The sequence below is a fragment of the Gallus gallus genome, chromosome 1 (assembly GCF_016699485.2).
Source record: "Gallus gallus isolate bGalGal1 chromosome 1, bGalGal1.mat.broiler.GRCg7b, whole genome shotgun sequence".
Lineage (NCBI taxonomy): Eukaryota > Metazoa > Chordata > Aves > Galliformes > Phasianidae > Gallus > Gallus gallus.
In genome coordinates, this window is record NC_052532.1 from 66769468 (window position 1) to 66776821 (window position 7354).

Consider the following 7354-nt stretch of genomic DNA (forward strand, 5'->3'; position numbering starts at 1 on the left):
TCTGGGCTCTCTGGTTCAAGAAAAATCATTGACAGAGGGCTATAAAGATGATTAAGGGCCTGGATAATCTCCCTTTTGAGGAAAGGCTGAAACCCTGATGCTGTTCAGCCTGGAGAAGAGAAGACTGAGGAGGGATTTTACCAATGCTTATAAGTACCTACTGGGTGGGAGTTAATTGGATGGGGCCAGGAGCTTTACAGCAGCAGAACAAGGGGCAATGGGCACAAACCGGAACATAGGAAGTTTCATCTGAACATGAGAAAAAAATTCTTTATTGTGGGGGTGACCGAGTACTAGAAAAGCATCTTCCTTCAATACACATTCAGTGTGGTAGATAACTTCCCATCATGTACTTCAGCCTTTTTTTCCACCTATTGCACCAGAGGCCCTGAATCCCTTTTACTCCACATTAAGAGATTAAGGCTCCTTGACCTGTTTAGTTGTTTTCCTTAATGCAGTAATCTTATCTCTATTGCCTTTCCCTACGTGGCTATTCCTCCCCCCACTCGCCCCCCCTCTTTTTTTTTTTTTTTTTTTCTGTTTCTACTTTCTATATTTTGACATAGAAGAATTAGAATCCAATAGATATTAAATTAGAGGTATCTTTTCAGTGTTTTGAGTGGTTGTCAGGTTAGACTTTGCTCATTGCCAGCTTTTAGCCTCTTCCCTGGCAACCTCAAAGTCTGCAAGTCTGAAGAAGGTATCAATTGAAACTAAATTCTAGAATGAGAACTTTTTAATCCTTTTTTTCTTTTTTTTAATATTATGTTCTGTTTCATTTCTATGTACTTCCTGTTTTGCTATGAGAAAAGATATCTGCAGTAGGTTTCTGCCTAAAGAGGGAGCAAAATTAAATCACTTGCCTTTTGGATGTTTTTTAGAAAAAACATTAGGACACAATTACTATCAAAATACCTGCATGGGCTAATTTTCTAAAGAAAAGACTGTATTTCTTTACTATGAAAGATACTGTGAGACTGAATTTTTGACTCTGGTCCAATCTGTTAAGTCAGTTTTATTTTTGCAGACATTTAACAGTAAACAGACCGTAATGTGTTTCATTCTCTACAGACACAAACTGAACGAGCTCTCAGAAAGCTCCCAGTATTATTTTCAATATTTTGATCTGTCAGTTCCTTCTCTTTGTACTTTCCCATCACTATGTACCTATTAATGAGTGTAAAAAGCAGGATTTTCTTAATCAGGATCAGCAATGTGGGTAGCTTGAAAAATGTTAAAAAACAGTCAAGTACATGTACATACTGCCAAAGAAAAAATCAGTATCACAAAAAAGATGCCAGACATTTTTTTCAGCCAGCATCTGCAAACTGGTGTGTTTTTGTTTTGTTTTGTTTTGTTTTTGTAAATTTGTATTTACTATTTAGAATTAAAACCAGTGATACTTACAGACATACCTGTTAAAATCAATCTATACCCACTATTATATAAAATTAATTACTAATCCAGTAGATTATTTTCACAAGGTATGCATTCTTTTACTGTGTAAAAGGGGTTACTACAAGAAATACATCATAGATCATGAGGAATAGCTGTTCAAATGTTTTAGAAATGATCTGTCATAACGCTAAAAATAAAATACAAATGTATATGCCAAATCATCATCAGACTGTGTGTATGCAGTTTAAATTTAAAAAGAAGAACTTCAAAATAAAGCAGTGTACTTGAAAATCATGTGAGTGTAACACTTTCCAGGAAGGAGATGAGACTGTGAAAATATGCATGGGAGAGACAACAGAAAGTTTAAAATAGTTCTATCGCAATCTTGTTTACAGTCCCAAGCCAAAAGTGAGCATTTCTATCTTAACATATGTTCCAGAGTTCCTTTTAGAGCACAGATCACTCAAAAATTCCTCCATTCAAATGATTTAAAAAGCCTTTAGTTTGAAGCCCTGAACAGGTTGAACAAGTATTTTTAGCAAAAGCAATTAAAAGCATCTAACAATCCATCTATTGTAGATCAGATGCCCAGCCTGTCAGTGTTAACCACTTGCTTTCTCCAAGCTTCCCATCACCACATCTACCACCCACTGCCATTGCAGACACTCCCTGTCTACAGAAAAGAGCTCTGTGGGAGAAGCCACCTTTGGCGACATACCAGACTTGTCTGGGGACAGGCAAATGATGAAAACATGACAACAAAAGGAAATTATGAGTGACAGTGGTATGGCCTTAGGTTCACTGAGTGACATGCCACTTTTGGCTTAGATTACGTGTGGCCTGTCAGACGTGATTTAGCTCTTGGAATTATTAACTGTCTGGATGAATAATTGTTGAAGATATCAGCCATCAGCAAAGTTCATAGCTGATAAAAAAAGACAAATGCAAAGTTTTCCATGTGGGACAGATTCCAGCAGACTACAGCACAGCCTTTGTAGCAAAAGGGTCTGAGCAAGTGGACAACAATTTGAGTGTTAATTCACCAGCACGTGCCTCTGATGATGAGCACTCATTACATGGCATAGCCAATAGGATGAGGAAGGGGAATTTTCCCATATGAGACGATTGTGGGTCTGCATTTGGAGTACTATGTCCAGCTTTGAACCCCTGGTACAACAGATATCAGAAAATAGGAGTGAGTCCGTGGCTGTGGGTTTGGAGTGCAGGACACCCAAAGGGAACAGAGGCAGCTGTTCATCTCTGCTTTGTTAATGGAACAGACTGCCCAGAGAGATTTTAGAGTTTCCTTTTCTGGAGATATTCAACGCCTGTCTGGATTCTTTCCTGTGTAACCTACTGTAGGGAACCTGTTTTAGCAGGGGGTTTAGACTAGATGATCCCTAGAGGCCTCTTCTGATTCTGTGATTCCGTTATCTCAAACAAGGAAAACCTGAGGGGCAACTAATGATGCTCTTCAACTTTCTGCTGAGAAGGCAACTGGCAGCAGAGCTAGACACCTCTCAGAGGTACGCACTGAAAGCATGAAAGGCAACAGCTGCAGGTAGCAGAAAGGAAACAACCTATTAGGTATAAAGAATAAAATTCACTGTGAGGGTTGTCTAACACTAGGCCAGGCACCCAGGCAGGCTGTGGTGTTTCCACCCTTGGCAATTTCCACTCAGAATGCAAATGGACAAGACCTAAGCAACCTGCCTGAACTTTGAAATTAGGACTGAGCTCCAGATGTCCCGTCCAACCTGAACTGTGCTGTGAGCTGCAGAGATGTCAATAATGTTGTTCTGTGACAAAGCAAGACTCTGGGAATCAAATCCAAAACTTCTGTTTGTGTTCTTTTACTCCATTTCCTTTGGAGTACTTGTTTCTTTCCATTTCCTTCTGTGCTCCCACCTTCTTCCTCCTTCCTCAGCCCAGCTGTTTGTGGTGCTCTCTGCCCACCTCCTGCTCACCTCCCACTCCCCACCTGCAGGCTTCATGTCCTCCCAACTTCCTCCCGCTTGTTTCCACCCAGATCCCCACAGGCAACGCTAAAATTGCTCGTCTGCATTAAAGACATCTGACACACTGAGGCAGATGCTATAGGGAAAATGCTGCAGAAGTAGCCTGGAGGGAGCAAATACTTTTTTACCAGTGCATATCTTGATGGTATGAACTTTAGGTAGCTCAGGGCAACTGCACTGCATAAATAGATAAAAACAGAAGTAAAAATAACTATTTAGTCAGTGTACAAAGCAGAAGTTTATGTTTGGAAGAAAAAACCATAAAAATAGCTCAGCACAAACACAAGGGAAGTGAAATGAGCTTGGGAATGAAGTTACATGGATAAACATAATTCTCATATCTTCTAATTCTGAAGTGCCTGGCTTCATGACTTAGAGTTCTTTGATAGCACTTCTTTTGGATATACCTTTAGGAACATTTGTTCAGTCACTTTGACTAGTAATTTTGAATTTTGACTAGTAACTTTTCAGGGAGGGAGGAAGAATATCTGGAAAGTTTGGGTAAACGTATAACCTTAGCTTGATGTAACACACTAACTGTTCCTGCATGAAATTTCATGTGTACTTCCACAAGCACCTATTTGTAAGCAGGCTCTGGATGTTAATATCAAGGTTTAGCAGTGTTTTATCTGGGTGCACCCTGCTCCCAAACAGCCTGCACTCAGATCTTCAGAGAGAAAGGAAAGAGTCAACTAGAGCAGGAAGTCACAGCAGATGAGGGTATGAAGAAAGTGAAGCAGATTAGTCTCATTTTGATCCTCGTGTTGCACTGTGAGTTTCCCTAGCTACTGCCTCACAAGTTCCCATCGCTTAGGTGTATCATTATAGCGTTACAACTTCATCCAGCTTCTTCAGATGAATCACAGAATCACAGAATTGTAGGAGTTGGAAGGGACCTCCAGAGATTATCGAGTCCAACTCCCCTGCAAAGCAGGCACCCTAGACCAGGTTGCACAAGTAGGCATCCAGATCGAAACCAAAATGCAAATAGTATTGTGCAATAATACTTAATAACATAATGATAGTATAACATAAGGGGTGCTCTTGCCCCTTTATTTTTCTTCCTCTGACACTTCTACTATTTCTTGAAGTTGGGGGATGGAAAGTCATGTGAGGCGGCTGTTCCTGTCTTGTTAGCATGCTGTACATCACAGAGGGTCTGTAGGTTTCCAATGAAGCCCTCTGAGTGCTCCCTGTGTGAAGGCACAGGAGAACGTTCTTTTTGAGAGCTCCTCTGGTCTTGGCCACCTCTCTGTATTAAGGTTTGCAAGAAATTCATGAAAGAGAAATGCAATGCAGTTTCTGATTTACCACTGCCCTGTGTCTATGCTACACTGTGCACTACTCCATTTCATCCCAGCCCTCTGTAAGTCTTGAGTGTTGGCAGATCCAAGTAAGTCAGGCCTACAACTCATGCATACCAGCATGTGCTGTACAGTACAGTAGTGAGGAGAGAAAGAGGAGTACAGAAAACCAATCCTGTTAAAAATGTGCTTTTGCAGATGATGACAATGTCATGCTTCTGACAAATACTGGTATCTATTCATAATCCATATGGGTATTAATGCTGTAAAACAATTATTATGTATTGTATTTTATATCATATCATATCATATAATGTTATACATTATGTTGTTTCTTATAGTACTAGCTGCTATATAACTGCTGTTATAAAACTTCATATTTTTAAAGCGCATGCAGTTCTGAGTTGATAAATCTCCTGGTCTTAATCTTGCAAATCCTGCTGGCATCAAGCAGAGCTCAAGGCAGATATATTTAGAAAGTGGAAACAAGTATTATGCAACTTCTTCCACAAATGCTTGGCACAGGCTGTCCATCTCCAGTATTTACAGACTGCAATACAGAACCACTGAACAGAGTAAGGTACCTGATCTAAAATACTCTATGAACAGTGGCAGAAAGAAGCCTTCTAAATAAAACCTATTATCATTTGTTATCAAGTGACATGCCTGTGAAGCAGCATGTGTCCTCTACTAAGACACCCCTAAAGCAGTGTGTCTGACAGAGATGTCACAGGTCACCTCATAGGCACAGCTGCTCCAAGAACCACGTCAAAATACAGGGGATGATGCACAGATCCCGCTTGTGTTCCCCTTGGTGCAGTACAAGGAACAGCAGCAAACTTTTGTGGATATAATACTGAAATTTCCCTTTATACATAGGGATTTCTTCTTCTCCGATCATAGTGGGGATGAGGGAGAAGTGGTGTAACCTGAACCTGAGTGAGGGTATGTCCCAGAGGAAAAAGGGATTCTCTTGGGAAATGGTATTTCCTGGCCATGGAGCTATCCTGTGTGTGCATGCAGAAATAATCAGTTTATCATATGTATATTACATGACAAAATTTTGTAAGCAGGAATACAGGCACCTGAAAAGAAGTAGATTCTTCCTTCTCTCTTGTGTACCTTTACAAGAGCCTTATAATTTTGATCACCACCCAGATAAGCAAGCTGCAAAGCCCTCAGGTAAAAGAACATCGCTTGATCATACTGTAGAAATAATTTATAGTCTCTGGATCCAGCAGGGTAATATCTGGAGGCTAATGAAAACAAAGTTTATGGAAGTTGTTAAATAAATAATCCCCAGCATAAATTTGGTAGTCGAATTGATTTACTTACATAAGCAAGATTTGGAAAGTTATCTACAGAGCAGATGAGTCTGTTAATAAAGCATTCAGCCATGTTAGTAAATGAAATGAGTTGACATTTCTATCCATGTTTTTTGTCTCATGTAACGGATTCTCTGGCCTGAAAAAAAATCTTTGCTTGATTCAGGCTCAGTTTCAAACAAGATAATTTATCCTCTAGATGTTGAAATTTTGAATAACCACCAACTTTTGGCACTTGCTTGAGTAGTTTGGCCTTGCTGGCCCACTCTATACAGCAAGAGCCTCATGTTCAACTCATTGCATCATCATCAGCCATTTGCTCAAGATCTTCGGATCTTTGTTTGTTTTCCTCTTCCCTACTCCCTCTTTTTTTTTTTTTTTTTTTTTCCTACTAACAAATTTCCCTGCTATCATTTGCTTATGCTTTAGCCTTACTAATGGACAATTACAAGATCAACTATGAACTGCCTCAGTGTCACTTCTGTGTTGGAAGTACTGTGTTTCGAAGGCTCTTGCTTTGCTCATGTTCCCTGTATATATTCTCAGCTGTGTCTCTGTCTTGAAAATGCTGTGCTTGAATCTAATTAAAACTAAAAGTTTCACCAAACAAAGCTTCAGGAAGAAAAGTAGGAAATGTTCCTTGTTATGGAGGAAAAGGATGGACCTTTTTGCACCTTTCTTAGAGAGCTGGGCATTTGATATTTAATGACTTGTCAGAGTAATGTTTTCTTATGCTTCTCATCAGGAAATTTGATTGCTGAAGTCTTTCTCAAGATAAAGTACAATTAGAAGGAATGTGTTCATATTTTGGTCAATTTCCAATACTATACAAACCTTTTGGCATGTATGTAGTGAAACAGAATATGAACAAGACTTTTTATTTCAGATAATGAACTGTACAAATCTGAGGTGCAAAGGGAGAGGTTCACCTCTGTGCTAAAGCAACTTGCAGACAGATGGTTTGGATTTAAAGAGTAGCAGGATTTCTGGAAAAATAGCACAGGATTAATAAAACTGTAAGTTGAGTTCAAGCTCAGTTCACCAGAAATCTAAAGGCAAGAGAAACTCTGTTTCAGTTTGATTTGGAAAGAACAGAAATAAATCTGCCAAGAAACACATACTAGAAAAGCTTGCCAGTCATTTACCTTTCTGTTAAAGTTAAAATTTTCAGGGAATTATCCACATCATTGTAAGCACTTCATAGTGTTATTACCTTCAGTTTATTGTTTTTAATTTGTTTGTTGATATACATTTAACCTTTAAAGGCAGGCTTCCAAGAGTAAGATTTAACTGTATTTGGGTATTACCT